This window comes from Pinus tabuliformis, chromosome 9 (genome assembly GCF_031772625.1).
Source record: "Pinus tabuliformis cultivar Carrire ecotype Pingquan chromosome 9, CPIR1, whole genome shotgun sequence".
NCBI lineage: Eukaryota > Viridiplantae > Streptophyta > Pinopsida > Pinales > Pinaceae > Pinus > Pinus tabuliformis.
This window is the reverse complement of record NC_142307.1, coordinates 936,915,975-936,924,377: the sequence shown is the minus strand read 5'-3', so window position 1 is coordinate 936,924,377 and position 8,403 is coordinate 936,915,975.

The following is an 8,403-nucleotide window of genomic DNA, read 5'->3' as shown; positions in this document are numbered from 1 at the left end:
ATGTTTACTAGCCCAATGATACAGGGCTATATTTTTGCTCAGTATAGTGATGTTGTTTTAGGAACCTAGTTAGCCCAGCGATACAAGGCCCTAGCAACTAAATTTTCTTAGTGAAATTACACCCAATGAAGAGAATTTATTGTAGTTCTAGACTTTTAAAAATTATTTTTGAAACCCCATATCACCATAATGATGACTTAACCAGTGATATGGCTTTATGTTCTTCATCAATATCGTGATATCACACTCAAGAGATAACCAAATATAGACTTTTCTCCCCTATACTTATTTTTTTCAAGCCTTGTATTGTCCCACTAAGGACTTGTACAATGATACGACTTAGCAAACTTACTAATCTATAATAACTCTGTTTTCAAACTTTTTATCACCCTAATCACCACTTGTCTAGTGACACAATTCCCCATTGGTGACTTGTCCAATGATACATCGTCATATCTTGGCTTTAAAATCATTACATAGCATACTTCTCTCAGTGTTTCACACCGATGATGGACAAGCCAATGATATAACACCCCCATTTTGCTTAGTTCAACAATATATTCACAAATTTCATATTTTAACTTATCTTGCAAATCCTTGGCCTTAGCGTATCACTCCTTTGTTGACCAATCCATTACCATATCACCCCACTTGGAATTATCTCAATGACTATTCCCCCAATGAGCCCTAGCCCAATGATATAGCAATCTCTTTATACTCTTTTTCCATGACATACTAAGCCTTAGACTTTTCTAGTGTATTGTTGGCTTAGTAATTAATGGAATTAAAGTGAAAAAGTAATTTATTAAAGGGAATTAATGCACCCAATCTCAAGAAAACTCTTTAAAAGGACACCATATTGCCCTCTTTCCTCACATTGTTCATTGCTTTCACTATCTCATGACATTGAAAACGTTGTTGCACATAATGTTGTCATTGATGACTACAAGATGTCATTGATTTCAAAGGGAATGTGTGTATAGCAGCAGCAAGACCATCCTTGATTATCAAGGAAACAACACATCTTTTAGTGAAGCAATATGACAACTTGACCTTTCTTAAGGTCTCCTTACTTGAGAATATGGGTGCTTGAAGTTATTTGAGTCTTTGAAAAATTTAAGATTCGCAAAAGATCCTACAAATAGCATGGTTGTATAATGCTCGTCGATACCTTTCCAATGGTATATTCTTCTTAGAAAAACTCCTCCTTGATGAGAAGTTATAGGGCGTTAAAAATCAATATTAGTTGGGGAAAAATTAAAAGGCCAAACTATAGGGTAAAACCCAAAAGATAAATAGTTTAATGTCATGTAAGTTTGGAGTGGATCCACCATTGAATCAACATATCAATGGACATGGATACAAGAAGTAGCACATTGGTTAAAAATTCTACACAACATGTAAATCTAGAGTCGATCAACGATGTTCCCAACAAGTCAATGACCAGATGAGGATAAATATGCATGAAGGATAACCACCCAACCACATAAAAAAAAAGTGGCACGATTTCATTAGGAAATGACATGGATTATGATAATGTCAACATGATGAGGTGAATCTGCCAGAGGCTGCCATGTGGCAAGCAGAAATGGAATTTTGGCGATCCAATAAGCACAAATATAGATGACGTGTGGCTCACTCAAGGAAAGCGGCATGGTAGGAGTGATTTCATTTATGATGTTAGCATATGGACACTAAATGACCCTTGAACCTTGGTCACATTATATCATTCACATGGCATTAAAAATAGGAGGCGTTGGACTTTGGGTTCCACCCCTGGTCACATAAACGGTTATGTCTTAAAGGTCACATGGACCATGACATAGAGTTTAACACCCAGATTAATGGTAGAACTTTCGGCCCAAGTTCAGCTTTATCCAAGCCCTAGGACCACACAAATAAGATAAATATCAAATCCATTTCATTGTTTGAGATATATGAACAAGCAATCGCAAGTGACAGAAAACTAGTTTTGTCAAGGAGTTTAACAAATGATTGGTTCTAAGTTTGTTGAGTAGTTGTCTTTGTGATCTGGATTACCCTATTTGATGCAATTATCTATTTTGTGGTTCAAATATGAATCATTAAATATTTTTCATTTGAATCCAGTTGCAAGCAAAGTGTAAACTTGGTTACATGCAGGAATTTTAATAACATTCTCTGGTTAAAACTCTACGATCTAGTTACAAAACCCAATCTAATGTTCTGTAGACGAGTTTAGTTTGATGTGGTCCCATCCAGAGCTTGTTCTGTAATCCATTCCAACCTTCAGGGAATGAGTGTTTCCAATGAAGCATGAAAAGTTACGTGGTGGTTTAGATTGGCGTGTTCCAAGATTATGACATGGCTTGTACTTGATGCATATGTTGAACATGGCAGTTTGACATGGTACACCATGGACTGATAGGTCAAAGTTGTTGTTGTGAATGTCACTATGTATTTGACACAAGCTGAGTTGAGGAACGATGCTTATATAACCATGACATATTTAACTTTGAGCTTTCTTGCACTATGGTTAGAATCTGAGTATAGCAACGTGGTGACCATTGTAACCTAACTAGATGAGGATACTTGTTGAAATCAGGTGATATGATTGGAATCTAAATACAATATGATGATACTAGAACTCTACTAGTTGAGGAGACTTGTGGTTTGATTGGAATGAAAATATAATGGTTCCCATTGTGAAATTAAGACCTAACTGGATGAGGAGTCTCATTGAAACCTATTGTGATTATGGTTACAATTCAAAGGTTGAGCCATGAACAACCACTAGTTTGAATGCTACTCTTATGTCGAAGAGACATTAAAAAATCATTTTCAGATCGTAGTATCACAAGTAACATTTCATAGAAAAATCAGTAGGAGTTGTGTATTGATCGTCTGAAGTCACAGGTTTGAACCTCGACAATGGTTAGGTTGAATTTAATTTTTTTATTCATTCATTCATTATGTCGAATAAATAAGCAGTTGACGGTGTGTCTTTTCTAGCATTGGTGCCTAAAAGTGCCAATTTGTACAATGCGCCTGGAAAGGGGAAATGGTCAAGCATTTAAATTTATATATATTATTGTGCTTTTTATGGGCTTGTGGAGGTATTACTTGTCCATATTGAGATCCAGAATAAGCTGGAAATTAAGGTTCAGAGACGAATGCAACTATAATTGTTTGACAGTCATTCAAATCATATTTGATGTCGATAGTTTCTTTTGTGTGTTTGGTAAATCTATGAGCATGTTGTAGGTGTTTTGGATACATGAAGTAAACAAGTGCCCAAGAAGTGGTCAAGCAACTAGATTTCAGTAATGGCTGGAGCAGAGTTTTGGGACATCAACATGACAACCAACAATAGAGATTGACGTGAATTTTGTGACAATAATTACAGTTGATGATTGCAGGTTGTGTGGTAGTACAATGGTTTCAGGTTGAGTTGAAGAGACAATGATTGGTATACTGGAAGAGTGTGCAGGTTGTGTTTGCAATTTGTAACTGATTACTTATATGCAGATTCAGTGATATATTATGATTGTGGATCTAGTTTGAAAATGTGATGAAATAGTGATCCACAAGGAAGTAATCAGGTTCGAGCTCAATCATTGTTGAGGTTGGAGCCTAAAGAGGGTTGGAGCCTACTCATTATTGAGGTTCGAGGGTCAATCAGGTTAGAGCCTAGATTAGTTTGGAGCCTATTCAATCTCGAGGTTGGATCCTAAATCAGGTTGTAGCCTACAATGAATAGTTGCTTACATATTTAAGGTCAGAGCTTTAGTCAGGTTGTAGCCTACCGCAAGTGGCAACTTGCATATTTTTGGGGATAGTTGAATCCCATAGGTTGGGACATACAAATTGATGTAAAGAATTAAAGATCTAGCAAAAGAAGAGTTGGTGGTATTCTCCCATTTAGGTTTCCACCTAAAAAAATGTGTCTCCTTGTGATATGATTCTTTTTTTTTGTTGTTTTTGTTTACGTTTATTATGTGATGATGCATTTTCATAACTAATGATATGATGTTTATAATCACTGTTAAATGAATGAATGGTTAATTAAGATTGTTAAATTGTGAAATTGACTTCACACTAGTTCACCCCCCTTAGTGTGACTTATTGGTGAACAAGTGGTATCAGAGCAGGTGCCTTTAGGAACAACTAACTACTGGAAGGTCAAAGATTAACAAGAAATTACCACTACCAGAGCAGTAGGGAAACCCCCTATGTTTGATGGAATTGATTATGCATATTGGAAGACGAGGATGGAGACATATCTTATCCCTTTGGGAGCAGAAGTTTGGGAAATTGTGAACACCGAATATAAATTTCCTAATGCTCTACCGACAAATGCAATAGAGAAGGTTGTTTACACATATAATGCACAAGCTAAGCATGCTATTGTAACAACACCTGGTTGATTTTCCATGTAAATAAAATAAGACCAAGGTCATGGGACATGTATTCCAAGCTGAATGTTGGGAAAACAATTTAGTAGGCATCACTTATGGATTAATAGTGGCTATGGAAATTGGCAAAGGAAAAGAGGCAATAATTGTCATTTAATTACGAAAATAAAGGAAAATAGGAGAAAAGGAAGGTGAAGAGACACAAATTTCCATACAAAGGAAATTATAGGAAAAATGAAGAAAAATGAAGAAAAAAGAGACATCAATAATAAAAAGGAATTAAAGAAAAAATGGATAGCTTTTGTCAGTGTATCTTTTGACAATTTTGTGGTGGAGTTCTCTTTTCATTCTCTCATACTCTTGCACACTTAGAGCATTCTCGGAGCACTCTAGCATTTACTTGGATTTGGAGAAAGACGGAAAAGGAAGGCAAGGGAGCGCAACAAGACAGTTGGATCAATAGTTACAACTGGATTTATTTGTAGGTAATAGGTTGCATTCCTTGTTGGTTTTTGTATGCATAGTATATGCATGTGATTATTTGGTTATGTGTTGTCATTGGCATGGAGATTTGTCTAGATTGACAATTGTTTCAACCTTGCCTTGCCATTTCTTGGATAGCCATGGTTTTGTGGGGTTTCCCACTTATTTTTTCTGATAGGTGCTCAGGCTCCCTATGGCAGTGGGTTGGAATAAATGCTCTTGAAGCCCTTAAACAACTTGGGTTGAGTTACTAGTTCCTAGAGCCACAGGTTGGGACAAATGCTTTGGAGCCTTGTGGGTTGATTTACTAGCCCCTAGAGCCACGGTTGGAATAAACACTCTGGAACCCTGGATGGTTGTGGGTTAAGTTACTAGTTCTTGGAGCCCTGTACAACATGGATAGAGATTGATCTGGTTGATGGTAGTGATTTCTGGATCGCATAGGTGAGATCACTATGATTGAGGGTTGAGGTGGTTTGGACTTTGGAAGCCCTGGTTGGTTTGTTTTTGGTTTAACCCATGATATCCCACATTCATGCTTGGAATATGGCTTAGGGGTGATTGGATGAAAGAGATATTTTGTTCATCCCAATATATGATCGGGTCATACATGGAAGTTCCTGACTTGGTTGGCCTTTTCATATGTGAATATGAGATATTTCCTAGTGTGATCGATGAGCATTTGTAGTGATTATGTTGGTGATTTTATGGTTGATTTTCCATGGTTTCCATTATGTTTATATGTTGGTTATATGATGTATTTCATAGATGGATCTTGACATGTTTTGATAAGTTATTGAATGGTTGTTGAATGCATGGACTAACAAGTTTTGTTACAACTAGTTAGAGAGGGCTTGGAGCCTTCTTGGTGATTCTCAAAGGAAATTCAGAAGTTTATGATTAGATATGCATTCATGACATGTAACCTTCATGTTTACCACTTGTTTAACGGAATTCCTATCATGGATTAGACATGTCTAGGTCAATTTCTTGCTTGAGTTTTGATTTATTAGCATTGTCATTGCCTTTGATTGCATTATGAAAAGTTATAGGCAGTTATGGGTAGTGGTATGGAGGCTAGCCTGAAAAAGTGGCTAAGATCTCAGAACCACTGGCATTAAACTTAGGAATTTTGGTCATAACCACATGGAGGCAGGCCTATGCGTGCAGTTGGGAGCTCATAACTACACTGATGTTGTGTTATACGCACGTTTGAGGAGTTTCCCTAGTGAAACAAAGTTCCAACTCAGGGATTGACCACTTGGGGTTGTTTATAACCTCTTGAGTGGTATGTGGTGTTTGAAGGAAGTTAGTTTGCCTTCGGTTTTTCGGCCCCACTTCCATAACTGGAACTTGGAGGTTGGGTCATATCATGGTGACACTCGTCTCATGTTTACCTTGGCGAGCTTGTAAAAGTAGGTAAATGTGGGGTGGCACTGTTACGGCTATATTAACTAGTTTGGAATAATCTTAATTCGTTAAAGTAATGCAATGCAAGTCAGCTCACGAGGTATGGAATAAGCTTCAAACTTATTATGAAGGGGACATTAAAAACTAAAATATTTCTTTTTACTTCAACTTTGGTAATGAAGGTCATTTAACTTCCCTGTGTCCATATCCTACCATAGTTGATGATGATGACTTTCAAAAGAGCGAAGTAATAATAAGAGAATTTGAAACAAAAGTAGATCATGAGTATGAAGGTTCGAGAAGAAAAATCACTCAATTAGAAGAACAACTTCAAGAAAGAGTTGATTTACAGAAAAATAGGATCATGACATTGTCGCTTTAAAGGCCCAATTGTAGGAAGCAAAAATATGAAATGAAGGTTGGCAAAACGAGTTGAAAGAAAAGGAATGCCATTGTGAAATCATAGGAAAGGAAAATATCTCTTTGAGAAAAGAACTCATGAATGAGAGAAAAAGGCAACAAGAAATCAAGGACCGTGATGTAGCATTCTTAAAAGAACAATTGGAAGAATCTAAAAAAAGTAAAGATGTCTTGATAAATCAACTAGAAGAGAAGACGCAAGATTCCGAAGAAAAGAAGTACAAGCTTTTTGAAGCTGAAAAAGAAATTGTTTGCCTAAAGGTTGAGATAGAAGAGGAAAGGAAAAGAGAAGAAAGTCTAACAAGTCATCTTAAAGAAAAATATAAGGACATTATTAATATTGAAGGGGAAATCATCTTCTTGAAAACCAAATGTAAATAAGTTGTTTCATTGAGGGTTTACATTAACAGGCTCAATAAAAAATTAAAGAGTGTGTAGGTTTTCAATAACATTCTTCGTTTTCAAAGATCTCCAAGTGATAAAATAGGTCTTGGCTATACAAGCAAGTCTTCTTGAAAACAAGACTGAAGAGATGAAATTGAAGAAAATCTCGAAGACAAAAATGAAGGCCAGACTACAAAGTTTTCTACTGCATATTGTTGCACCCAGATGCCCCATTAAGAAGAAGAAAGCAAGGTAATGAAGAATCATCCTCCAAGATAGAATGAATTCAAAATATCATCAAGAGAATCTTTCCCATGCAAGTATCAAAGTACATTTTTTGGTTATTTCTTTCCATGTACTAATTTGGGCCACAATGCTAGGGATTGCATAACCTATGAGAGAAATGGTTATCATTTTTCCAGAACAAATTTACAGACAGATTGGATACATATGCTTTCAAGGAAAAAATGTATGCATCAATTTCTCCTCCATTCAAGTATTATGCAATATGTTTTAAAATGTCACAATCTTGGTCACATTTCATGAAAATGCAGCATAAGGTTCCCTAAGAAAAACCTGGAAAGGAGAAAGACCTATTAGGTAAAGAGAAAGGCACGCCAAGGTTTGGAGGAGAAAAAAATGTGAGCTTGAAGTTGAACATGCCTTGGGTGATCAAGGCCTCAACATGAGTTTTTTATTAGCTTGGGTGTCCTAAGGTAGAACCTGTGATTGCTCCTCTTAAATTTTTTCCTAATAGAGGAGGTTTATGTTTGAAGATTGTTATGACATGCATGATTTGATTGCAACAATAACAAGCACGACTGATGTAAAAGGAAGAAGGTATGGAGGAGAAAAGTAGACAATTTCTAGGGAAGTCGAATGTTGCATCATAGTGATAAGAGTAAATGATTTATGGAGAATATAAATGCAGGAATGACCAAGCTCAAAGGATACATCATTAATCAAGCAGGAATATTGACAGAGGAAGAATATCATGCACGTATTGATACAATTATCGACACTTATTGAGCAGGCGAATTGAAAGAGAGAAATAAGGAAGGAAATATTCTTTCAATTAGATAGGGGGAGACTTCATCACATCTACAAGAGACTTCAGATCTACAGAATAATTCAGGGGCAACTAAAGCAGGCATATGACATGTACTTATAACACATGATCTCGGGTGGAGTACATGTATAGTACAACAACAATGGAAAACACACAAGTAGCATGGTTTCAATGGGAGAACAAGAAGAGCCACAAGTAAGCAACAAATGCATGGTCTCAAGGGGAGACTATATGTTAGCAATA